The 26,954-nt window shown below is 40.0% G+C and overlaps 1 protein-coding gene across 6 annotated transcripts in view; it reads right to left on the reverse strand.

Moving 5' to 3' along the window:
- The window catches only part of WIPF3 (WAS/WASL interacting protein family member 3), a 100,313-nt gene extending 74,330 nt beyond the window's left edge, over positions 1 to 25,983 (reverse strand). For 2 of the 6 annotated variants that reach the window (XM_073238656.1, XM_073238661.1), the window contains exon 1: positions 25,687 to 25,981. The gene's annotated coding sequence lies outside the window, so the exon portion shown is untranslated. Of the gene's footprint in view, positions 1 to 1,765; positions 1,933 to 25,686 lie in introns of those variants that run through there. The other 4 variants (XM_073238658.1, XM_073238657.1, XM_073238660.1 and 1 more) reach the window with 4 other exon arrangements.
- Between the last annotated feature and the right edge of the window lie 971 nt (positions 25,984 to 26,954).

Raw genomic sequence — 26,954 nt, forward strand, 5'->3', positions numbered from 1 at the left:
AAGTGAATAAATTCTTACATGGTGAACAGTACAAGGGCATTCATCACAGAAACTTTCGGTTTTGATCACGCATTATGAACTATAAACAATCAGGTCAAATATGAATATTTGTTTGATTTTTATACTTGATTTATATGTGGATCCCACATTTCTCCCTTTATTATTATTATTATTATTATTATTATTATTATTTTTATTTTTAATAAACTGCTGAAGTGGTAGGTAGATGCAAGATAAAGGTAGAAAACATAGTTTAGTGTTGTAAGAGAGCAATTGTAGATGATCAGGTGTGTGCCTGTAGACTATGTGCTAATCCGAGCTAGACAAGGGCAATAAAACATCCATGGATGCAGAAGCTTTCTCTCAACACAGGGGGGCAGTGAGGTTCTAAGCTTCACCACTGTTGTCCCCCAATTTCTCACCTGATGGCCCCCCTGTGACTGTGCCTGTCTTAGGTTGTTCCTCCCTTGAGGAATCTTACCCGTCTCTGGCTAACCAGTCATCTTCTGGGGCCATACAGGGAAATGTAAAGTTGGTAAGTGAGAGAGAAGCCATATTGTTTGAAAAGGTTAGCTTTTTACTTCTTTGCAGATTTATGCTCTGTGGCTTCTATGCCCAGCACTTGTCTCGAGGTATCTTTACCACCTGGAGGAATTATGATACTCGGTAATTTCGATATGAGGCACGAATTCTATTTAAGGGTTGTAATTAGGAAGGAAGAAGAAAAGCTATAGAGGTAGCATATGGAAGAAAACATGGGAGGATTGATTATTTCTTTGACATATCTTCTTGTAGAGTACCTTAAGTATGTATAGGTTTTAAACTACTAACTAACTTGCGCACACATATTAACATAATAGGAATACGGTGACATAAACAAAGCAAATCTATAATTACCATCCATCTCCAGTGAAGCCAGGAAAACCATTTAGGCACCCTAGGCATTTGTGAAAATTAGTCTATGATATGATGGATATTGTCCAACTGCACCTGAACAGTCTGAGAGAAGTCAGACAAATTAAAGCAACCCATTTCTGGGATCTGTTCACATCCCATATGTTCTTTTAAACGTAGATAGTCTATAGTCGTAAGATTTTGGAGTGCTACAACTTGCACCCCTCCCAACTCCTGATTGAGTTCCAACAGTACAGATCTGGTCAAATTCGTTGTCTCACTGTATGCACATGCCAGCCTAGACATCTCCCTTCTCATTCCAATGGCAAGTACAGGAAATGGTGGGCTGGATGCAGCCACAACCGCAGCATCGCCCAGATCCCTGTGGAGGCTTTTTGATGATCATCCCCCGGCACGAGTCCTCCAGAGAGTGCTGATGCCGGAAGCTCCTCCTCATATCGTATCTTAGTTCATTTTCTGGGTAGCCAAGCTAGGCCTTGATTTCTGCACAGAAAGAAACAGACCCTTTGCCCACACTTTGACATGCCCTCTATACCACTGTGTAGAACTCATTGGAGGTCAGCACACAGGAACTGATTTTTTTTTTAATCTTTAATCTACACTTACATGAAGAATACTATGTTTACTATGCTCTCCCCTATATCATGTCCCCCCTAAAAACCACCTTACGGTCACTGTCCATCAGCATAGCAAAATGTAGAATCACTACTTATCTTCTCTGTGTTGTACAGCCCTCCCTCCCCTTTCTCCCTCCCCCCACTATGCATGCTAATCTTAATAACTCCCTTCTTCTTCCCCCCCTCATCCCCCCCTGCCCACCCATCCTCCCCAGTTCCTTTCCCTTTGGTACCTGTTAGTCCATTTTTGGGTTCTGTAATTCCGCTGCTGTTTTGTTCCTTCAGTTTTTCCTTTGTTCTTATACTCCTCAGATGAGTGAAATCATTTGGTATTTCTCTTTCTCCGCTTGGCTTATTTCACTGAGCATAATACTCTCCAGCTCCATCCATGTTGCTGAAAATGGTAGGATTTTTCCTCTTCTTATGGCTGAGTAGTATTCCATTGTGTATATGTACTACATCTTCTTTATCCATTCATCTACTGATGGACATTTAGGTTGCTTCCAATTCTTGGCTATTGTAAATAGCGCTGCAATAAACATAGGGGTGCATATGTCTTTCTCAAACTTGATTGCTGCATTCTTAGGGTAAATTCCTAGGAGTGGAATTCCTGGGTCAAATGGTAGGTCTGTTTTGAGCATTTTGATGAACCTCCATACTGCTTTCCACAATGGTTGAACTAATTTACATTCCCACCAGCAGTGTAGGAGGGTTCCCCTTCCTCCACAGCCTCACCAACATTTGTTGTTGTTTGTCTTTTGGATGGCAGCTATCCTTACTGGTGTGAGGTGATACCTCATTGTAGTTTTAATTTGCATTTCTCTGATAATTAGTGATGTGGAGCATCTTTTCATGTGTCTGTTGGCCATCTGTATTTCTTTTTTAGAGAACTGTCTGTTCAGTTCCTCTGCCCATTTTTTTTTGACTTTGTAAATGATCTTTTTATTTTAGAATAGTTTAAGAGGTACAGAAAAGTTGCAAAGACTGTACAGATAGTTCCCATCAATCCCTCACCCTGGCTTCCCATAGTGTTAATATCTTCTACAACTGTGGTATATTCTTTTTTTTTTTTTTTTTTTTTTTTGAGAGGGCATCTCTCATATTTATTGATCAAATGGTTGTTAACAACAATAAAATTCAGTATAGGGGGGTCAATGCTCAATGTACAATCATTAATCCATCTCAAGCCTAATTCTCGTCAGTCTCCAATCTTCTGAAGCATAACGAACAAGTTCTTACATGGTGAACGAATTCTTACAGAGTGAATAAATTCTTACATGGTGAACAGTACAAGGGCAGTCATCACAGAAACTTTCGGCCTTGATCATGCAGTATGACCTATAAACCATCAGGTCAAATATGAATATTCATTTGATTTTTGTACTTGATTTATATGTTGATCCCACATTTCTCCTATTATTATTATTATTTTTATTTTTAATAAAATGCTGAAGTGGTAGGTAGATGCAAGATAAAGGTAGAAAACACAGTTTAGTGCTGTAAGAAGGCAAATATAGATGATCAGATGATCAGGTGTGTGCCTATGGACTAAGTATTAATCCAGGCTAGACAAGGGCAGCAAGACATCCACGGATGCAGAAGATTTCTCTCAAAGCAGGGGGGGTGAGGTTCTGAGCCTCACCTCTGTTGATCCCCAAATTCTCACCTGATGGCCCCCCTGCGACTGTGCCTGTCTTAGGTTGTTCCTCCCTTGAGGAATCTTACCCGTCTCTGGCTAACCAGTCATCCTCCGGGGCCATACAGGGAAATGTAAAGTAGGTAAGTGAGAGAGAAGCCATATTGTTTGCAAAGGTTAGCTTTTTACTTCTTTGCAGATTTATGCCCTGTGGCTTCTATGCCCAGCACTTGTCTCGAGGTATCTTTACCACCTGGAGGAATTATGATACTCGGTAAATTCGATATGAGGCACGAACTCTATTTAAGGTTTGTAATTAGGAAGGAAGAAGAAAAGCTATAGATGTAGCATATGAAGGAAACTTGGGAGGATTGATTATTTCTTTGACATATCTTCTTGTATAGTACCTTAAGTATGTATAGGTTTTAAACTACTAACTAATTTGCACACACATATTAACATAATAGGAATACGGTGACATAAACAAAGCAAATCTATAATTGCCAGCCATCTCCAGTGAAGCCAAGAAAACCATTTAGGCACCCTAGGCATTTGTGAAAATTTATCTATGATATGATGGATATTGTCCAACTGTACTTGAACCATCAGACAAATTAAAGCAGCCCATTTCTGGGATCTGTTCACATCCCATATGTTCTTTTAACCATAGATAGTCTATAGTCATGAGATTTTGGGGTGCTACAACTTGCACCCCTCCCAACTCCTGGTTGAGTTCCAACAGTACAGATCCAGTCAAATTCGTTGTCTCACTGTATGCACATGCCAGCCTAGACATCTCCCTCCTCCTTCTTATGGCAAGTCCAGGAGACGGTGGGCTGGATGCAGCCACAACCGCAGCATCGTCCGGATCCCTGTGGAGGCTTTTTGATGATCATCCCCCGGCACGAGTCCTCCAGAGAGTGCTGATGCCGGAAGCTCCTCCTCATATCGTATCTTAGTTCATTCTCTGGGTATCCAAGCTAGGCCTTGATCTTCTGCGTAGAAACAAACAGACCCTTTGCCCACACTTTGACATGCCCTCTATACCACTGTGCAGAACTCATTGGAGGTCAGCACACAGTAACTGCTTTTTTTTTTTTTTTTTTAATTAAGAGAAAGGAATATTATCAGAAAAGAGTACCTCCATAGCTGATCATCTGACACCCTTTAAGTGATCAACATTAAGGATATTTAAAGCATGCGTTGATCTTTGATTTACCAATAGTTTTATCCTGTTAAGGAGTAATCCCCCTTTTCTTTCTTTCTTTTTTTTTTTTAAATTTTTAATCTACACTTACCTGAAGAATACTATGTTTACTATGCTCTCCCCTATATCAGGTCCCCCCTAACAACCACATTACGGTTACTGTCCATCAGCTTAGCAAAATGTGGTAGAGTCACTACTTGTCCTCTCTGTGTTGTGCAGCCCACCCTCCCCTTTCTCCCTCCCCCCCATGCATGCTAATCTTAATACCCCCCTTCTTCTTCCCCCCCCTTATCCCTCCCTGCCCACCCATCCTCCCCAGTTCCTTTCCCTTTGGTACCTGTTAGTCCATTTTTGGGTTCTGTAATTCCGCTGCTGTTTTGTTCCTTCAGTTTTTCCTTTGTTCTTATACTCCTCAGATGAGTGAAATCATTTGGTATTTCTCTTTCTCCGCTTGGCTTATTTCACTGAGCATAATACTCTCCAGCTCCATCCATGTTGCTGAAAATGGTAGGATTTTTCCTCTTCTTATGGCTGAGTAGTATTCCATTGTGTATATGTACTACATCTTCTTTATCCATTCATCTACTGATGGACATTTAGGTTGCTTCCAATTCTTGGCTATTGTAAATAGCGCTGCGATAAACATAGGGGTGCATATGTCTTTCTCAAACTTGATTGCTGCATTCTTAGGGTAAATTCCTAGGAGTGGAATTCCTGGGTCAAATGGTAGGTCTGTTTTGAGCATTTTGATGAACCTCCATACTGCTTTCCACAATGGTTGAACTAATTTACATTCCCACCAGCAGTGTAGGAGGGTTCCCCTTCCTCCACAGCCTCACCAACATTTGTTGTTGTTTGTCTTTTGGATGGCAGCTATCCTTACTGGTGTGAGGTGATACCTCATTGTAGTTTTAATTTGCATTTCTCTGATAATTAGTGATGTGGAGCATCTTTTCATGTGTCTGTTGGCCATCTGTATTTCTTTTTTAGAGAACTGTCTGTTCAGTTCCTCTGCCCATTTTTTAATTGGTTTATTTGTTTTTTGTTTGTTGAGGCGTGTGAGCTCTTTGTATATTCTGGACGTCAAGCCTTTATCATATCTGTCATTTTCAAATATATTCTCCCATACTGTAGGGTTCCTTTTTGTTCTATTGATGGTGTCTTTCGCTGTACAGAAACTTTTCAGCTTAATGTAGTCCCACTTGCTCATTTTTACTGTTGTTTTCCTTGCCCGGGAAGATATGTTCAAGAAGAGGTCACTCATGTTTATGTCTAAGAGGTTTTTGCCTATGTTTTTTCCAAGAGTTTAATGGTTTAATGACTTACATTCAGGTCTTTGATCCATTTTGAGTTTACCTTTGTATATGGGGTTAGACAAAGGTCCAGTTTCACTACATGTAGCTGTCTGGTTTTGCCAGCACCATCTGTTGAAGAGACTGTCATTTCGCCATTGTATGTCCTTGGCTCCTTTATCAAATATTAATTGACCATATAGGTTTGGGTTAATTTCTGGAGTCTCTAATCTGTTCCACTGGTCTGTGGCTCTGTTCTTGTGCCAGTACCAAATTGTCTTGATTACTATGGCTTTGTAGTAGAGCTTGAAGTTGGGGAGTGAGATACCCCCTACTTTACTCTTATTTCTCAGGATTGCTTTGGCTATTCGGGGTCTTTGGTGTTTCCATATGAATTTTTGAATTATTTGTTCCAATTCATTGAAGAATGTTGCTGGTAATTTGATAGGGATTGCATCAAATCTGTATATTGCTTTAGGCAGGATGGCCATTTTGACGATATTAATTCTTCCTAGCCATGAGCAGGGGATGAGTTTCCATTTGTTAGTGTCCCCTTTAATTTCTATTAAGAGTGACTTGTAGTTTTCAGAGTATAAGTCTTTCACTTCTTTGGTTAGGTTTATTCCTAGGTATTTTATTCTTTTTGATGCAATTGTGAATGGAATTGTTTTCCTGATTTCTCTTTCTATTGGTTCATTGTTAGTGTATAGGAAAGCTAAAGATTTCTGTGTGTTATTTTTGTATCCTGCAACTTTGCTGTATTCCGATATCAGTTCTAGTAGTTTTGGAGTGCAGTCTTTAGGGTTTTTTATGTACAGTATCATATCATCTGCAAATAGTGACAGTTTAACTTCTTCTTTACCAATCTGGATTCCTTGTATTTCTTTGTTTTGTCTGATTGCCGTGGCTAGGACCTCCAGTACTATGTTAAATAACAGTGGGGAGAGTGGGCATCCCTGTCTGGTTCCTGATCTCAGAGGAAATACTTTCAGCTTCTCGCTGTTCAGTATAATGCTGGCTGTGGGTTTATCATATATGGCCTTTATTATGTTGAGGTACTTGCCCTCTATTCCCATTTTGCTGAGAGTTTTTATCATGAATGGATGTTGAATTTTGTCAAATGCTTTTTCAGCATCTATGGAGATGATCATGTGGTTTTTGTCTTTCTTTTTGTTGATGTTCCAAGACCTGATTTTTATGTGAAATTCAGTTTTGAGATGTGGTTAACCAACTAAAAAAGCAGTTTTAAAAACCAGTAGGGCAACAGAATATGTCTGCAGGTCACACAGGACCCATAGATTGTCACAGAGCAACCCCTTTTCTGGGAACTGGTGGGGTGCAAATGCCTACTAGGTGCAGGTGATGAACTCTTCCTCCCACCTGTCTGCTCCCCTTCTTTCCATACTAATCAGTCTGTACCCATTCAGAGACAGATGTGGGCTGGGCTTGCCTATCTTAGTATAAAAAATTATATATGCGTATATACCAACTGAGCCTTGGTAGTTATTTCAGAGAGATTTTACACACTAGTAAACAATTTTACACACTAGTTAAAACTCACTTTTTCTGCCAAGAGTTTTTCAGATTACAGCTGTCCACCAATATGAAATGTGTCCATTTAAAAAAATGTAAGCAAGAAGGATTACTGCTACTGTTTGACAATCATCTTTTGCTGATTCTAAAAATACATTTCAATAGGAATCTGAAAATAAGGTTCTCTGTGCACTCATAACTTTTTTATGTTTTGTCATTCTCCCACTGAGAGTCTGGTTCTTTGGCTATGAAATCAGGGAAAAAGAACAGCGATTTCTCATCTTTAAACTAATAAAGGTGAATGAACCCCACGAGGCAACCTATTTCCCACATTATGGTCTCAGCAGGGCCCTGCCACTCTACAGATCAGTCATTTATTTATCAAAGGTGCCCCATGGCCAGGAAATCACAACCCACAGCCTATGAGCATACAAGGCACAAATAAAAAGATTCTCAAAAAATGTGGTCAAGTTGCCAAAGCTGTAAGTCAAATAATAAAGAAATTTTTATAAGAACCTTCACTCCAGGTGATGGCGAGAATACTTTATGAGTGGTCACTTGCTGGTGTCACTTCCCCATCATTTAATGAGCGCATTCTTTGGGTGTAGCTCTCTCCTGCGACTTCTGGACGGTAAGATCTCATGCCCCACCCACCACCTCTCCCAATTAAGACTGTCAAGACTGTCCTCTTCTAGGCCAACTGGAAGTTGCTCTTACTCTCCTCAATGGTATCAGAGTCCTGGAAACATTTAGCCTTTTTGGAGAGGTGGGGCATGCTGGACTAAGTAAGCAGGGGTGACACGGTAAGGAGAAATAAAAAGCCGAGGACAAAAAAATCCCTTAAACCATTTATGTTCCAGAGAACATTAAAACAAGTTAGCTCTGACACAGCTTTTACTATGTGTTGGGCACTGTTCTTAAAACTTTTCATATATTAACCTTTTTAAGCTCCAAAATGCCCTGATCAGATAGATACTGTTATTATCTTCATTCATCAGATGAGAAAACTGAGGCACAGGGAAGTTAAGAAATGAGTCGAAGTCACACAGTGAATTAGTGGAAGAACTGGGCATTCAAACCCGGGTGTCTGATTCCAGAATTCATGCTCTTAAACACAATTCTAATTTAAGTCACTTTCATAGTTTTTATCTCATTGACATACCATTTAAACTTATGTTTAGATAAATAAGTTTATTTTGCAAAAGAAACTTTAAATTATTACTGTAAATGGAAGATCAATATCATTTGCCATAAGTAGAAGGTTATAATGAAAATAAACACAATAGCTTTTAAAAATATTCAACTACATACCATATAAACTCATGTTAGATTTCCCTAGTGATACCTAAACCTTTGTGCTTTGGGGAACTGTGATCTGGACCAGCGCTTCCCAAACTTTAATGGCAGATGAGTCACTAATGAGCCTTGCTAGAATGTACTTGCTGATACAGTACATCGAGGGTAGGGCTGAGAATCTGCATTTCCAACAAGCTCCCAGGTGAGGCCAGCACTGCTGGTGTGGGGACTGCACTCTGAGTAGCTCTAGAAGACGGAAGCACGTAAGAAAGGCACCGTCTCCATCCCAGACCTACTCCATCCAAATCTTTAGGAGTTTCTCGTCAACAAGTGATTTTTGTGCCTGCTTACATTTGAAAAGCCCTGTTCTAGAATATCTAGAATGATAAAACTCTGCTCCATATAGGCATAAGAGGGGTCTTTTACTGAAAAAGCTCTTTTTCTGTAGATTAATTTCAGCAGGCTGGATTCATGAAAATGGCATTCTGCACTTGGAACTGACACACAAACATGAATGGGGAACCAAACTGAGTGCATGTTCACCTCGCACATAGGTGACAAGAAGGATTTTTGACACCTGAGACATACCAGCCCCAACAATAACTCCTGAAGCTGAATCTGCTTGGTCCTAGCCAGATAGTGTAATTACCTGCCAGAATGCTTCGAGGATTCATGCAGACTTATCTTATGTGAGTTCTAAAAGGAAGACATACTTTAACCACAACCTAATATGAAACCTCATATGTCACACCTACAGTGAGCTCATAAATTGGTTTCCTTTTATAAGACTCTATTGAAATGCAAATTGGTTCTCAGATCATTCATTGAATTCATTATAATATTTGAACAGTATTTGGCAAAGAGAAAAATGAAGATATTGATAATACTTTTTATTGACTCAGGTATTTAAATTTGGCCAAATGTCATAAAAATCATATGTGTATGTGGTTCCCAAGGATGAAAGGAGAAAATCTTGATTTCTTGTCTTTTCTTTTTTTTTTTGCGGCTTTTGAATTAGCTAAAAGAACTAGGATTATTAAAAATACATGATATTAATAATATTTATTATTTTAGATAACAGCTATGCTTCTGAAAATGGCATCTCTAATTTTGGAAAATCAAGGCATATTTTAAGTACAAAAGGAATTTATTATTCGGTAGAAACTTGGCATTGCTAATCATGCCATTGATTTTATAATCAATGTTATAAAATAATGTGTCATTTTACAAAATAAACTACTGCCTCTTTAATTAATTTATTTTATGATGTTAGATTTTATAAGAGGGTGTTTTTTCCTTTCTAAGGTTAAGGTGGTAACTTTTCACTTGAGATGGTGAATACTCCTGACAGTGCTGTTCTGAGAACCACTGAGGAAATAATTGCAGCCTGGGGCATGGCACAAGGTACAATCTACAAGACAAGTCCTTTCTTTTCAAGTTTTACTTCTGAGAATTTAGGTTAGTTTAAGTATTTTCACCTTGCTCCTACTGCTCCAGTTTGGGGCAGAGAAGGACCAGGCAGCCTCTGGCGCCTCCAGTCCCTCACATAGTTTGAAACTCTAGCAGAACCTCAAACAACCTGCTGCAAGGAGCTACCCTCATCTCTGTCACCAGGCAGATTCCTTCTTATGGCCACGAGCACAGTTCCCTGCCAGCCAAGTCTGATAAAATGACTGGAGGGTTCACCTCTCAGACTACAGGGCATTGCTCCCCAATTTAACATACACACCTTTCAGTGCTCTTTACTGTGGAGTCAAGTTGTTGTACATCTCATCCTTCTCATCCTCCACTCCATTCTATGCATTCTACACTTTACCCACACCACACCTGTGACATTTTCTTACATACCTTTTCTTTGTATCTATCTCATGTCTGTGTCCCTGCTACTCAGGCTGCTTGTGATGGGCTTTGCATCTGGAAAATTTTTATAACCCTTTAAAACATGCTCAAGTGCCAGCTTCTCTGCAGATTTTCTTTCCCCTTTGGCAGACCTAACTGCTTCTTTAGTACTTTGTGCAATTTTACTACGGCACTAGGCACTCTGGTGATTTTCTTTTCATGTGCCTGTGTGTCTCTCCCTTCACTGGACCACAAGCTTCTTAAAGGTTCAAAGATTGGGACTGTATCTTAGGTATCTTGGAATTAAAGAGGCCTAAGGTAATGCCAAGTACCGTTGCCTTGGCACTGGTAAGGGGAAGAAATACAGAGCATATATATCAGGGATCATGCCAACTACCCAAGCAAAAGACAGAGACATGCCTTGACAGCAGCACATTCTGTAATCCTATGTGAATCTACAGATGAAATAACTGTCTTAATGATTATTTAAGAAGAATATTATAAACTAAAATAGGAAGTGAAGAGACATGCAGGAGAAACTCTTGTCCAACTGATGGCCATATCATCAGTGTGGGAATTAAATGTATTCTGGATATTGGGTTCTCAAAGCTTGCAGTGCTTACTAGAAAAGCCTCCCCTGGCAAGTTAGAAATGATGTAATCAGAGGAATGCTTTGATAATTGGGACACCTAGTCTCTAGTTCTAGTTTTAATACCCATCTATTTCTCCATGTGCAAAAAGGTAAAAAAGGTGTTCTTTCTTTCCCAAGTTGCACGAATGTGAGGACCAAATGAGTACTGCTTTGAGATTAATATTAAAGAAATTAAAAATACTATATGATCCTCTCCAAAAAGCACAGGTCTTTCAAATGTGATTTTCTTAACTAAGGATACAGTGACTCCTTGGAAAAGGACATACTGGTCCTAAAGGTCAGTAGAGAGGAGGTGTTAAGTCTTTTAAATTAGAAAATACTTTAAAAAATAAAGTTGATTTTAAGAAGGTCTTCTGGTTTTCAGATGATGGACTAAAAATACCTCTGTTCTCTCCTTTTCTTGGAAGCCATTTCACAATAATAAGGAGAGAGAAACAGAAATATAAACTCCATTTGGGGCACAAAAACTTGATTTCTGTAGCCCTGAAATTCAATAAATGAGACAGGGTGACTCATGCCCAGGCCAATTAAATACAGGGCATGAGCACAATATTGTAGAGGTGGGCCTGTGGCTGCTCATCTCAGACAAAGCCACACAGCATCACTCTCCAGTGGAGGAAGCACTGGCTCCTTGGTGAGGAAGATCCACCAGCACTCTGGAAATGAGGTAGGGTGAAAGAGTGAGCAGCCTAAAAGCCATCCATCTCTCTTTCTCTCTCCTCTCTCTTTTTCACTACAAATGGATTAGAGAGAAACTGATAGGGAAGACAGACAAAAAAGATAGGTGGTATCCGTTAATAAAAGACACAAATATATGGAAGAGAATAAATATTCAAGCATATGATTTCAAATATAAATTTAAGAAACCTTTTGAAAAGTATGTTTTAATTCTGTAGATTAAAAAGGCACATGATATCTGAAGAAAAATGAGATAGATTTGGAAATGTATTAGCCATGTCACAATATCCCAAAGAAATAATGTAGGATCCAAAAGTTTTATACCCAGCCAAATTGTCATTCTGGTCAAAAATTAAATAACAAATGTTTTTAAACATGCAAGATTTATGTTACCTGTATTTTTATTGAGGATACTACTATTGGGAAACTTTAGCCAATCAAGAGGTAAGGAGAGAATTCAGGGCAAAAAGAAAGGCAGCGAGTACTGAATTAACTATAGAACCAAGCCTGACATACCTCTGGAATTACGTGATAGACATGAATGTAACTACTATTAATCATAGCAAAATAAAAAGATATAACTAACAAAAGTTGTCAGATAAAGGGAAGGTAAAGTGAGAGATAATACATGTGTATTGATTTTCTTAGTTTGTACACACAGGTGGTATGGTAGGGAATCAGTAGATACTTTATAAATAATAAAAATAGTAATACACAATGGAGGATTCTAGAAATTATCATTATAAAGGTAACTACTAGCAAAACTAAAAATAGAACATGTCTTCCAAATGATATACATGCGTGTAAAACAAAGAAAAAACACAGATCATTAAGTGAAATATAAGAAAGCAAATTAAGCAGTAAAACAGAGAAAGCAGACCACCTAATAGAAATAATAACAAACACATCTGTCACATCAATAAATCTAAATAGGATAAATTCACATGTTAAAAAGAAAAAGTCCTCAGATTGAATCAAAATTCAACTATAAACTATAAGAAAGATACACATTTAATTTCAACTAGAAAAAGTTGAGACCCCAAAGATGAAAAAAACAAACCCAATTAAAAAATGGGTAGAGCATATGAATAGACATTTCTCCAAAGAAGGCATACAGATGGTCAGCAGACACATGAAAAGACATTCAACATCACTATTAGGGAAATATAAATCAAAACCACAATGAGATATTACCTCACACCTCTTTGAATGACTAATATAAAAGACAAAACATAACAAGAAATAACAAAAGTTGTCAAAGATCCACCACCAAGAACCATAAAGGCCAGAGAGATTCCCCTCTGAATTCTATCCACCTTCTAAGAAGCAGTTAATTACCATGTAGCAGTCAGACCCAAACTTGAGAAAGAAAGAACAACAACAAAAGAAAACTACTGATCAGTCTCATTTATGAATACTGAGGAACAAATAATAAGTTTAGGTAAACAGTATTCAACAACACACTAAATTAATACTTATAACTGAGTGGGTTTTAAGTGCAAAGATGTTTTGGTGCTGGAAAATCTACTGATCTAATTCACCGTTTTAGGGGCATAAGAGAAGAAAATCATAAGATCATTTCCATAGCTGCTGCCCCCAAATATTTATAACATAACTCAAAATACATCATGGCAAATGGGGAAGGGCTAAATAAATTCTAAGTCAAGTCAGGAAAAAGACAAGAATGTCCACTATTGCCACTACTATTTATCATCATCCTTCAGGTAGTAGTTAGTTCATTGAGGTAAGAGAAAGAAATAAATGCAATTGGAAAAGAGGAGGTTCAATTATCATTTTTTTCCAGGTAATATTGCAATATACATAGAAAACCTAAGAGACTCAATAGAAAATTTTTTATTAAGGTATCATTGATATACACTCCTATGAAGGTTTCACATGAAAAACAATATGGTTACTACATTCACCCATATTATCGAGTCCCCCCCATACCCCATGCAGTCACTGTCCATCAGTGTAGTAAGATGCCACAGAGTCACTTCAATAGAAAAATTTTCAAACAATAAGAGAATTAGGAAGGTGACTCTTCAAAACCAATAAAAAAATCCAAAAGCATTTCTGTATATAAACAATAACTATTAGAAAATATTATGAAGAAACAACTGTGTTTGTAATAGCAGCTTTTAACAAAGATACATGAACATAAGCTTAATAAAATAAGAAAAAAAGATACGAAAATAACTTTAAAACATTACTGAGAATGTGAAGACATGGAAAACTATATTCTATTCTTGGGTAGGAAGCCTAAATATCATACAGATGCTAATTTTCTCGATATGTATAAATTTAAGGTGATTACAATGAAAATAACTGGTTTGTTTTTTAGAACTAAGCAAGGTGATTCTAAAGTTTATTTAGAAAACTAAGATCACTGAATAATAAACAAAATATAAAGCCACATTCACTAAAACAATTTGTTACTGGTGTATGGTGAATCAGTGGGTAAATGGAACTAAGAATCCAAAAAGAGACTGTATTTTTGGAAAATTTGACTATGAATTAAAAAAATGTTGCACACATCACTGGGGACAAATGAGTTACTAAACAAAAATTATCAAAAAATTGGGCAGCAATCTGGGAAAAAAAAGATAATCATGTAAGTATCATGCCTCACATTAAATTACCTTCCAAAGGGATGCATTTTTAAATTTAAAAAAAAGGAAATTAGAATCATATTAGAACAAAATGTAGAAGAATTAAAAAAAAATTCTCAAAGTCAGAAAGGCCTTTCTAAAAGCTATAAAAAAAAAGGTTTCTGCAAAAGTTAGGTATATACATACATAAAATCACAATAAATAAAGACAAAGTAAGTCATATTACAAATTGGAGGAAAATGACATTAAGTCAAAAAAGTCATACTACAAACTGGGGGTAAATTAAAGTAAAATAAAAATTAGAGTAAAATGGATATTTTCCTTTACTTCCTGTAAAAGGTATTCCTACAAACCCAATAATAAAGATCAATAACCCAGTACAAAAATGGACAATGGACCCCAAATTGATAGGGGAAAAAATACAAATGGCATTCAAATACATCTGAAGATGCTCACCCTTACTTGTAATTAGACAATGCAAATTAGAACCACACTACAATACTATTTTTGACTCAGACTGGCAAAGATCAAAAGTTTGATAAATGTGTGTTGGAGAGAGTTCAGAGAATCAGACTGTCACAATTATTGGTGTAAAGATAAATTAGTACAACTTTCTGTAATAGGAAAGTGTACCAAAGTTTTAAATATGTATTTTCTAAAATAGCAATTTTTCAAAAAAAAATAGCAATTTTTCTTACCAATACACTTACACTTGTGAGAGAGAATGTGCTCAGTCAGTGACATTCCTTGCAGCATTGTTTTTAATAGCAAAAGGCTGGAAATAACCTATATACCCATCAACTAGGCCCTGGTTATTAAATTATGGTTCATACCTTATAATGGCATACTAGATAGCTGTTAAAAGAATATGGCAGCCCTATATGTACCAATATAGAGTGATCACCAGGATATATTAAATGAAAGAAGCAGGCAGCCAAAAATGTATACAGAATAAGTATGCCATTATTTGTCTTACATGTGTATACCTATAAATACACCTATAATATACATAAATAAAAGTACACACATATATACTTATATGTATATATGTATGAAATTTCTATGGAAGAGTATAACGACCAGGTGGTCTGTGAATGAAGGGTGAAAATGACTTAGTTTACACTGTATAACCTTTTTACACTTTGGAAGTATGTATCATATACATTATTACCTATTCAAAAAACTAATTTAAAAAATCAAGTTTTGGATTGCCCTCTTGGGATGATTGTGAAGAAGTATTTAAAAAATTCTTCGCACTATCTGCATTAGGAAATTTCTGCACCTAAAAGGTAAATACAAATGAATAAAGAAAAATATAAATTTGTCTTGACAATTTGGTCCAAGAGAGCAACTGCTGGATCCATGAAAAACAGTACTGAGTGTTGACCATGGCTTTGCTGGCTGGCCCTGCATACAGACTTCCATGGCTGAAATCAGCCCTATAGCCAGCCACAGGTGTCAAGGTAACTGACCAAGTGTGCTTCAAAAACAGCCAAGAGAAAAATAAAGTAATTCTCAAAGAAATCCATAACCTCTAAGGTTCAATTCTTTTGTGGATACATGGTTTGCATGCAATGAGGAATAGTTTTAGGACATGACTGTCCATTAGGCATGAATCGTTTGTGAGCTGGTTCCACCTGCAAGTGATCCTTGCCATTGATTAAATTCAAGAGCACAAGAGAGCACCATCAAGGTGTGCACAGATCTGAAATAACAGCTGGTGGCTTTCTTTCTCAAGCCACAAAATAATGTACCCTTAGATCTTATGGTCAGATATTATACACAAAATAATGTATCCTTAGATCTTAAGGCATATGCAACTTACATGGCTGAGGTCAAAATGACTACCGGTCAAACACCATCACTTACAACTTACTGAGCATCCATGGATTCCAGGAAGGTACCATACAAGGTAGAAACCCAGACTCTCTTTAGCCTTCCTTCTAGAAGTTTTCAGGTGAATTTCTAAAACCTTAGGGCATACACATTTGGGTGAAAACCAGAAGAAGAAAAAAAGTTATGCAAAAGCTGTTAAAATGTAGGGAAAGTTAATTTTGTCTTGTTTCAGGTAATTATCTTACCTATTTATGAAGCTACTTTATTTTTGCTGATTTGCTGGAGAGTAGCATGATTGAACAAAAATGAGTTACTCAAAAGTTTAAAAGAGTGTTAGAATACACAGCTTTAAGAGGTACTGGAGACTTAAAACCTATTTGTGTCACAAAAATGAAGTACAAAATATACCTTTGGTCTTTTGTCTTGGTCCTGCCATACGAGGAGAAAAATGTCTCCTGCTATATTAGGGCAGTAATAATTTATGTCTGACACACAGTGAAGGTGTCAGTGTCATTTTTTACTATAAGCTTGCTCCCTGGGCAGACATGTTTTTGATATTTTATTACTGATATGTATAGCTAGGAGAGTGCTTTATTAAATAGTTCACTGACAAAAACATACTTCATATGTACTAAATGGATTCCTTGTACTAGCAATTCTGATTGTTATTTATATAACTATCTTTCTTCCTCCAAAACAAGTCTGCATGACAGATGCTATTAGCCCCATTTCACAGATGAAGAAATAAAGGCTCAAAGAGGGAAAGTAATCAGCCCAAGATCAAATGGCTGGGCTGTGACAAAACCATATTTAACCCAAGTGAGTTGACCTCAAGCCTGTATTTCTCCTACCATCCCCAGCCTCTGACCAGCAGCACATAGTCTCTAGATAGTGAATGTAGTGTATATAGTCATCGTGCATCACTAAGTTATTACTGAGTTTCCTCCATGCTAATTATTATGCTAGTTATGCAGAATAAAACTATGAACATGACTAGCAGGTAATCAGTATTTAATGAATAAATCAGTCTTTAGATACATGGCTCCTATCCACAAATGATAAATATGGAAAATGATTTTATAATATATACTGAAAGTTACTATGGCCCAGGCACATTTCCAGAAAAAGGCAGAAGAGGAAAAAAAAAAAGAGGTAACAATAAAGCATCTGGTATATAAAAAGCACAAAATGAATTCCAACTTTCATAGTAACTATAAACAGATTATAAACTCCCTTACTAAAAGACAGATAGTCAAATTGCTTTAAAAATCAGCTATATCTTCTTCATAAGAAAGAGCTAAAACAAAATGATGTTTAAACTTTGAAAATAGAAGAAAAAAAATATCCAAAGTAGACACCAAAAGTTGGTGTAGGACCCTCATCAATTCCTGATGGGAATGTAAAATAGTGCAACGACTGTGGAAGAGTTTAGACGTTAAGAGTTTGCAATATTAGGCAGAGTCATCCTAAGACCTAGCGATTCCACTCTGAGCTAGCTTACCAAGAGAAATGAAAACATGTGCCCACAGAAAAACCTGTACATGAATTTTATACAGTAGCATTATTCATAATAGCTAAAATGTAGAAACAATCCAAAAGTCCATCAATTTACAAGTGGATAACAAAATGCAGTATGGTCATGCAATGAAATATTATTCAGCAACAAGAAGGAATGAACTACTGATACATGCTATAGCATTGATAAGCCCAAAAAACATTCTGCTAAGTAAGTCACAGAAGTCACAATAGGCCACATACTGCATGAATCCACTTACAAGAAATGTCTGGAATAGGGGTAAATCCACAGAAGTAAAAAGTTGATTGGTGGTTACCAGTGCTAAGGAGAAAGGGGATGGGAAGTGACTACTAATGGGTTTCTTTTTGGAATGATGAAAATATTCTGGATTTAGGTGATGGTGATGGTGTGTGACTGAATATTCTAGGAACTACTGAAATGTATACTGTAAAAGAGTGAATTTTATGATATTTGTATTATATGTCAATAAGGTTATTTTTTGAAAAACTGGTGCAGCATGATTAATATCAGGCAAAAGAGAATCCAGCACAAAAATATTAATAGAAATGTAAAGTGGCTTGGAACCATAAATGAAAAGATGATTAATTGCTTCCATGGATTATGGACAAGTGAATGCATAAGAAACATCTGAGGTAGGCCTTCCATGATTGAAGGGAGCAAGGAGGGTATGAGCGAAGCTTTGCCTATGTGCAAAGGGTGTGTGGCCACCAGTCACAGCAAGCATGATGCTCACAGAGCTGGGCTGTCAAGGAATTTGAGCTTTATTTTGCAGGCTTTTAAAGAGAGGAAAGATGTTAGACACTCAAGTGTTTAAAAACAGCACTCTGAGAGCCGTGAGTGGAGAATGAATTACAGTAAGAAGCAGCATATAGGTAGACCAGTTTGGAGAGCCACATAAGCAGTGAGGGATATTTATTTGACTTAGAATAATGGCAATGGACAGAGCCAAGAAGAATATTAGTTTGGATGTCTAGGATGAGAGAGAAGGAAGAGCCCAGGATAACCCCAAGGCTCCTTGCCAAGACAATCTAGTGTTAAATAAGAAAGGCAGGAGAAAGCATGTGTGTGCACGCATGTGTGTGTGTGTGTGTGTGTGTGTGTGTAAATGGGCAGAGAGTTTAATTTAAGCATATGAAGTGTCTTTGGCAAGTGGAAATTTAGATCTGAAAGAAGCAGGCTGTTTAGAGTGATTCAGAGATCTTTACACAAGGCAGTTGGGTATGTTTCATTCTCTAATGTTAACTGTATGAAGAACTAGAAAAATATAACATTTTAAATTACTGAGTTGCCTTCTGTAATTTCTAATTAAGTCAAGGACATGGCTAATAATGGATGTAAGTCAGATGGCTGATACTGCTAGTTGCCTACTCAATAAGCATTCCCTCTTTTTCCTCATAGCCAAACCCCTAATTTATGGGGGGTGGCAGCTGCAATTTACCCAGCTAAAAATATTTGATTTCTCAGACTTACATTTTGAGCAATCCTGTGACAATGAGATGTAGGTGGAAGTCACTGAGGAGGGCAGCACTTTCTGAATTAAAAAGGCAAAAACTTCCCTAATAGAAGGGGCCTTACTCTTTAGCTATTTGCACCTTCCTTTTCTTCCTGCCTGTTCTACAGATGGAAGCCCAGAGACACAGCAGCGATCTTGTGACCATGGGGGAACCAGATTTAGGATGAGGTCCTACAGGCTAAGAATGGCGAAGCAGGATGATGGAAAGAAGCTGACTCTCTGATAGTACTGTTTGAGCTCCTGCGTCAGTCCTGGACTGCCTTTATTGGGAGTGTAGTTCCACAAGACAAATAAACTTGTATCTGTTTGAGCCAGGTCCTGATGTGTGTGTTGTTCTTGTTTTGTTTGTTTTGGCTGCTGAATGCAATCCTAACCAACAAGTCATACTTGGACTAATATATATATATTAGTGAGACTAAAAAGACATGACCATTATTCCAATTACTAAAAATCTAAAAATAAAATATCATTTATTCTTATTACCAAGAAATACTGAAAGTCTTAGGCAGCTTAACAGGTAGTTCAGAGCACAGAATTTTTCTTTTTTTTAAACAGTGTGATAAAAATTATGGTTAAAGGGAAATTAGGGATAATCAGTATTAATAAAATTAATGAATACACACTCTTCTATTAATGAGTATATGTGCATGATGACATCCTTTAGACTTGTTCTGGATGAGGTTAACTGATCAGGCTTGTTTAAATGGCTTCAGCCTGAATGAATGTTCTTAAAGATGGGATTATTCACCTGACTTTAACAAGAATTATAATCTTGGAAGAAAGAATTTTCCTACTCTCCCAGGCATTCGGTAAACAAAGCAAGGGAAATAGCATGTCTCTGAATCACAATGTTCCGGCATCTCACAGAAAAGTTTTACTGGGCTATGTGCTGGGATTATGTCTCTGGAACTGCAGTCGATAATGTTCTAGGAAACACTTACTGCCTCCTACCACAAAACTTCCATTGTCTTCATGACAGGGACCAAGTTGAAGACTTAGATCTCTATGGCAACAGTGGCTGCTTTGAAGACCCGCCAGGGGAAAGTTATCCCAGGTTTCGGGACCAGGAAAAGTCGTGTAACTGATCTGTTTTTATCTCCTGGTCACTGTGGTTCAGGGTAACTATTTGCATTTTCTTTTTTGTTTTGGCTACTGGGAAGCTCAAACACATCTTTAATCCTGTCTCCAGAAACTGCACTAGACTATCTAGAAAACTCATCTTCAGAAACTAACTGGACTGGATGATATAGAGTCTTCTCTAAATTATCTCTGATTTTTATCTTTCTTTCTAATTCGTGCGTTCTCTCTACACTGTTTCATTATCTATTAATGTTATGTTTTTACTATCTATTTTTTTGTAAACTCCTCCAATGCTTTATGGAGCAGGGAACCTTTAAAGCAAATAATTTTTAAAAGGACCAGGTAATAATGATAATAATAAGAACAGTGAATTTATTGAACACTGTTATGAAATGAGGCACTGTCTTAAGCATTGAACCTTTCTGAAGTTATTTACCCTAAATATGAGATAAATCCTATTACTGTGCCCATTTTACAGTTGATAAAACTGAGGCACAGATGCTAAAACTGAGGACAAATTACTCAACTTGGACCTGTCCAAGGTCAAACAACAAGTAAGTGATGAATGTAAGATTCAAACCCAGGTATTCTGAATTACAAAAGTTATACAAAAGAAGAAATAATAATAATTGAATTTCTAAAAGCAACTGAGCCCTTCTGATTTTATAGGCTGAGCTCAGCCTCCTTCAGCTCTAAAGGAGATACCTATTACACATCTTGTCCAGACAATCATTCCTGATGATCCATATCACCAGAGGGGAATGAGACAGTAAAAGTCAAAAGGACAAACAGTCAAAAAATAATTGCCTTTGATCTTAAACATAAGGGCATTCATTGATTCACTCACTCATTCATTCAGTGCTCATCCTGTGTCATGCATGGTGCAGGAGCTGGGAACAGGGACGAAGCTGACACAGTACCTGCCCTCCAGGAACTCAAGTGCAATAAAGTAGAGTCAGGCAGGGAAAGGGCACCTTGGGGCTGTGAACAGAGCAGAGCAGTGTGACATGATCATTTGGAGGGCAGTGTAGCCCTTGGCCTCTGTGTCACATTTGATAATGGGAGTAAGAAGAATTAGTTCCCTTATAGGGCTGTTGTGATGAATTCATACAGAGAAAGTTCTTAGTCCAGCTTGGCACACTAAGTGTTCAGTACATGTTAGACTTTAGCTCAAGGCACAGTGGATGGCAGCCAGGGTGCCCTGCTCTGACACACATGTGCACTAAGATGAACATGTCCTCAGAAGCTCCAGAACTGAGGCTGGCTACTTTCTTCTCTAGCTACTCCCTACAAGCCCTAACTTAGAGTCCATAGGCAAGCCTGGAACTCTTTTCTAGATGCCACTATCTTAGATTCAGTGTCTTGCTGGAATACATCATCCACACAGGATGAATATTCATTCAAGATGCACTTGAAAATCTTCTTCCACAGTCCCTGGCCCCCATAGTGCCTGCCTGGCATTTTTGTCACATTTGCTCTGCTTCACTGTATCTGTTTGGCAATCCAACAGAGCAGCTCCCCTGTTGCAAACAGGTCAGATTCCCACTTGAACTGGTCTAAGGAAAGACCCAACTAGAATTGCAAGGGGGAGTTTCAAGTGTGTTATTGACTGAAGCCAGTGAGAAAACATGTGTGCTGCCCTTGCTCAGCATCAGCTAGGAACCCTAGGTCTCTTTAATTTTGTGCAGTGGCTAAATAAGAAGTAATTAATCACTTTCTCACCAATCCTCCCTCATATTTAATAGTTCCCTCTAGAAGTTTGTTTTGTCATGCTATCAGCAAAGTCAGTCAAACATTGTGATTCCTTTCTAAATATTCCAGCAACGAGATGGCAGGAGCAGTACTGTGACAAGGCAAAACTCACCTAAAGATAACTTTGTGATGCATAGTCATGCTTGATGGCACTTGCTGAGGAGATTCACCCAGAGATACCTCTTAAATTGCCCCACTTAACCAAGGTTCTTTAAACCAAAACCTTGTAACTCCAAGAATAAGACAAACGCTCAACTTTGTAACATGAAACTGGCTGGCAAAACAAACATGTTTCTACTTCTGTAAGTCCTGAATTTCAAGCAGAAGTATAAAATCACTAGACCACACATTAGAAGAAATTTCTTGATATTTCTCTCTAGATATGTTACTGTACCCTAAAGTTTTAAATATGTCTGTACCAATTTAATGTGTATATTTATAACACACTTGCTAGAAAACAAATTTCCTTCCTGCTGCCAAGTTATTTTTATAGGTTGTTTTTTCCCCCTTACTTATGTGTTAATTAACATACACAGGAAATGGACTGCTCCTCCTGGTGAAAATTCTACATGGTCTCCTCTTGAGTTAATGACATTTTGCTTTCTCAGATCTTTTTTAGGTTATATTATTTCTTCTTTGTGTGTGTATTTGAATAACTGCAATCACAAACTGTACTATATGGTATCTGAATAATACATCTCCTAAAAAGCATATTGCTAGGCTGGGCTGGTTGGCTTTCTCCTGTTCCTAAAACTGTATGCTCTTAGACACACATGCTTCCTCCATCCCTTCTGCTGCTGGCTAACTTCAGTTTGTGACGCATTCCCACACTCAAAATGATATGAAAACAGCAGAGACTCCTGGAAAGGAACAAAAAAGGGGTATGACAGTAAGAAAGAAACAAATCCTACCATTTGCAACAACATCGATGGAGCTAGAAGGTATTATGCTCAGTGAAGTAAGTCAGGCAGAGAAAGACAAATACAAAATAATTTCCCTCATTTGTGGAGTATAACAATGAAGCAAAACTGAAGGAACAAAACAGCAGCAGACTCACAGACTCCAAGAAGGGACTAGTGGTTACCAAAGGGGAGAGGTGGGGGATGGTGGATGGTGAGGAAGGGAGAAGGGGATTGAGGGGTATTATGATTAGTACACATGGTGTGTGTGGGATCATGGGGAAGACAGTGTAGAACAGAGAAGACAAGTAGTGACTCTGTGGCATCTTTCTACACTGATAGACGGTGACTGCAATGGGGTATGGGGGGGGACTCGATAATATGTATGAATGTAAGCAACCGAATTGTTTTTCTTGTGAAACCTTCATAGGAATGTATATCAATGACAACTTAATAAATAAATAATTAAAAAGAAAAAAAAAAGAAAAAATTTCTATCTCAAAATAGACCCTATAAGGCAAAAGTCTCACTTAGGTAAGAGTTTATTATCTCCTGAACCTCTTATATAGAGAAAAAATAAGGCCCATCTCAGAACCTTCCATGAGCAACAGCCTCTAGCAAGAAAATAATGTATTACTTGTTGAGTGGCAGGGGAGTTTTCCTGGTCATGAGGAGCTCTAGAGTAAACCAGTCAGGGTTTATGCCTGCTGCCACTTCATAAACTGTGTGTAACCAATTGCTTCATCTTTCTGTGCCTCAGTTTCTTCATCTGCAAAACGAGGATGGTAGTACTTAACTCACGAAGGTGACATAAGGATTAAACGAACTACTCCATATATAGTCCTCTGAACTTGAGTACATAAAAAACAACAATTTTTGTTTAAGAAAAAAAGAGAGGGGGGGTATGGTAGGAAGCCAGCCTTCAAGTTTCTGTCACCCTGATGGCTCTGCCCTGATCCCGGTGGCCAAAAATTGCCTGTTTATGGTTGCATGTATAGAATTTAAAGTCTGTGTACCCAAGCTAAAACCCTGCCTCCCCCAGTAAGGCATTAATCTCTGTGACTTTTTCATTTTCTCATCTGTGAAAACAGCACAATGTCTCCCTTAAAACGTTGTGAATCATAGTAGGTGATGCATGTAAAGGCATTTAGTAAAGCCCTCTCTGCAGTGTAGATTTCATTTCCCATTTTTTCCTCAACTCTCTTTTGCTCCCCTGTCCCTTTCCCCCCTCTAATTTGGCTTTTGTGGGTTTTAAACGTATCTCTAAAATGCATTGGCTGAAAAATTGCACTAATCTGGGTGCTACCATGGTGAGCAGATTTTTTGCATTAAGTATTTTACTTTTTTTATTGGGGTGACCCTTACATAAGTCAAATGCACAAATTTCAAGGGAATAACTTCATAAATATGTATATGTGTACACCTGTAACCCCTACTTAGGTTGAGGTAGGGGGCATTTCCAGCATGCCAGAGGCCTGCCTCATGCCCTGCCCAGGTTATCACAAGTCCTGAAGGCAACCCCGCTTCGAACTTTACTGCCAATGATTAGCTTTGTCTAAAGTTAAAAAAAAAAATTAAGGGAAAGCTGGGGTCCCAGTGATAAATACTATTGCTGACCATAAGAAATGTAGTTCCAATCCTCCCTCGGAAGAGAGAAAAAATTATGGAAATAAGGAGAGGGGCACAAACTTTCTACGACACACAGGTCATGCAGAACAAGGCCCTCATTTTTGCAGCCAAAGATCAGAGGTCCTGAGAGACAAATGAAGGCCCAACTTCCTGCTAGAGTAACTTTGCTTCCAAATGCGGTGCGTCACAGAACATCTCCAGTGTGAAGGATGCCGCCAGTGCACCCAGCACGCGGGTACCAGCTCTCCCCAGCCTCTCCCTGCTCATCTTTCTAGGGAGCAGTGCACACTGGGTCCTCAGTGGCCTGCTTCCCACGCGGCTGGCATGCCAGGCTAAGAAGGCGCTGTTCCTGCCAGCCACAGTCTGCCCGCCCACGGGGACGCACTGGGCTTCACCTTCCACCCCAACACAGGAGTGTCCCCCTTACCCCTGCTCCCCGCACCGCCGCTGGTGTGCACTGCGGGAACAGGGGGTAGGTCCTGTTACGTTCTCCCGACTCCTCCAAGGACTTGCAGGCCCATTACGGGCTCTTGGAGATGAGCCCTGGGTGGTAAGTTCCCAGCGCTGCGCTCTGGCCCCAGCTTGTCACCACACCACGAGCTGTGTGACCTTGGGCAAGTCACTAGACGTCTTCGGGATTAGCTTCCTCATTGCCGGCTGCTTGTGTATCCCCCCAAACCCTCTCCAGTTCTGCAATTTCCTAGCCCCTTTTTTTACTCCGCCCCTGCTCTTCCCACGACGACCCCTCTTCAGCGAGACCCCAGCCTTTTGTTCTGGGGGTGAAGCGCGGAAGGGAGGAAGGGCGAGCTTGGCGAAGACCCGGCCAGGGCGGCCTCGGCGCCAGGGGCCGTTCACCGGAGAGTCGGGCCGGGGAAGTCACCAGACAACGCCGCGGTGACCCCGTTCCCTCCGCGGCCGGTTACCGCCGGGCCCGGAGGCGAGCCGCTGGGCGGCGGGCAGCTGGCGGCGGGCTCCAGGGCAGAGCAGAGCCCCGACGCCGGCCGGCGGGGGTCCCCAGGACGTGGGCACGCCAGCAGCCCTGCCCCCGCCGGGGGCCACTCCGCCCCGGGACTGGCCGGGCGGCCGCAGCGCCAGCGGGCCCCTCCGCCCTCAGGCGCCCACCCGGACGCGCGCGCGGAGGCGCTACCTGCCGCTGGCCTTACCGGGGGCCTGACAGGACTGGAGCTCCGGCGATGTCCCCGCCGCCGCCGGCTCCGGGCTCCGGGTTCCGTCCCGCAGCGCCCGAGATCCAGGCGGCGCCGCTGCGGCCGCGCTGCGCTCCGTGCCGCGCTCGGTGTGAGGCTCTCACCCCGGCCGCCCGCTCTGGTGCTGCCGGGACGCGGAGGCGGGGCCGTCGCCCCCACCTGCTCCTCCGGCTCCAGCCTGGGAGCCGCCGCCGCCCCGCGCGCAGGGACGCGGCCTGGCGGGCGGGGCCGCTCTGCCCGGAGGCGGGTCCCGGCCGCGCAGCGCGCCTCTGCCGGGCTGAGTCCCAGGTCTGAGCTGCTGAGAGAAGGGGCCTGTGGCCGGAGTTCCCCAGATAGGAGCGGCTGCGGGGTGGGTGACACATGGCCCAGCACCGCCTCTCTGGGCACACGCCACTCCTTCATCAATTTATTGCAAAATATTTTGAATCCTTCCTATGCTCCAGGCGGCATCGCCTCAGGTCCAGAGTTTATGGTCTAGAGAGGGAAACCAACTAATGGGCAACTACACCCAGAACCAAGAGGGGCTGGTCACAGAGGGGACGCATGGTCCAGACTTTGGGGGAGGTCAGGGAAGGCTTCCGGAAGGGCTGATTTGTTATGGCTAAGAGAACTGAAGGATAAGCATGAATTATCCGGGCGAGGCAGTGGCCTGGGGAGGTTGATTGAAAACCTGAAAGGTGGACCTGAAAGGAAGAGGAAGATGACTGTGCTTGGAAACTGAAATCAGTTTTTGGTAGCAGAAGAACTTGGTATGGTTAGTTAAAAAAAAAAAAAACACTCAAAAACAAAAACCACATCACCTTTCATGTGTGAAAGTTTGTGTCTGAGGCTAGATGGGTTCCTCTAGGGCAGTGGTGGTTTGGTGAGGTCTCCCTACCTCCCATTAGCTAGGTATCACTGGTAGTGGAGCTAAGAAGCTCATGGGCAATCCATGCAGCCCTGGAACATTTGAGCATTCCCTGCAAGGCCCTTGGGATGTACTGGTGAGGGAAGCTGAGTCCCTAACACTATAGGAGCTCCTGGTGGAGAGTAGAGGAAGAGACCTATGCTCAGGGCTGTGCCGAGGCTTCTATGAAACGAAGGGGAGCACAGGGTAAAGGAGCAGTTACTGTCCCCAGGGAGGATACCACACATGCATTGCAACCTGTCTTCAGGTTCAGATTCTGTAGCACCTGTCATCCAGGTATGTTCCCTAAGCAGCCCTCAGATGGCATCTCTAAATTACT

The sequence above is a fragment of the Manis javanica genome, chromosome 6, assembly GCF_040802235.1.
Source record: "Manis javanica isolate MJ-LG chromosome 6, MJ_LKY, whole genome shotgun sequence".
NCBI classification, from domain to species: domain Eukaryota; kingdom Metazoa; phylum Chordata; class Mammalia; order Pholidota; family Manidae; genus Manis; species Manis javanica.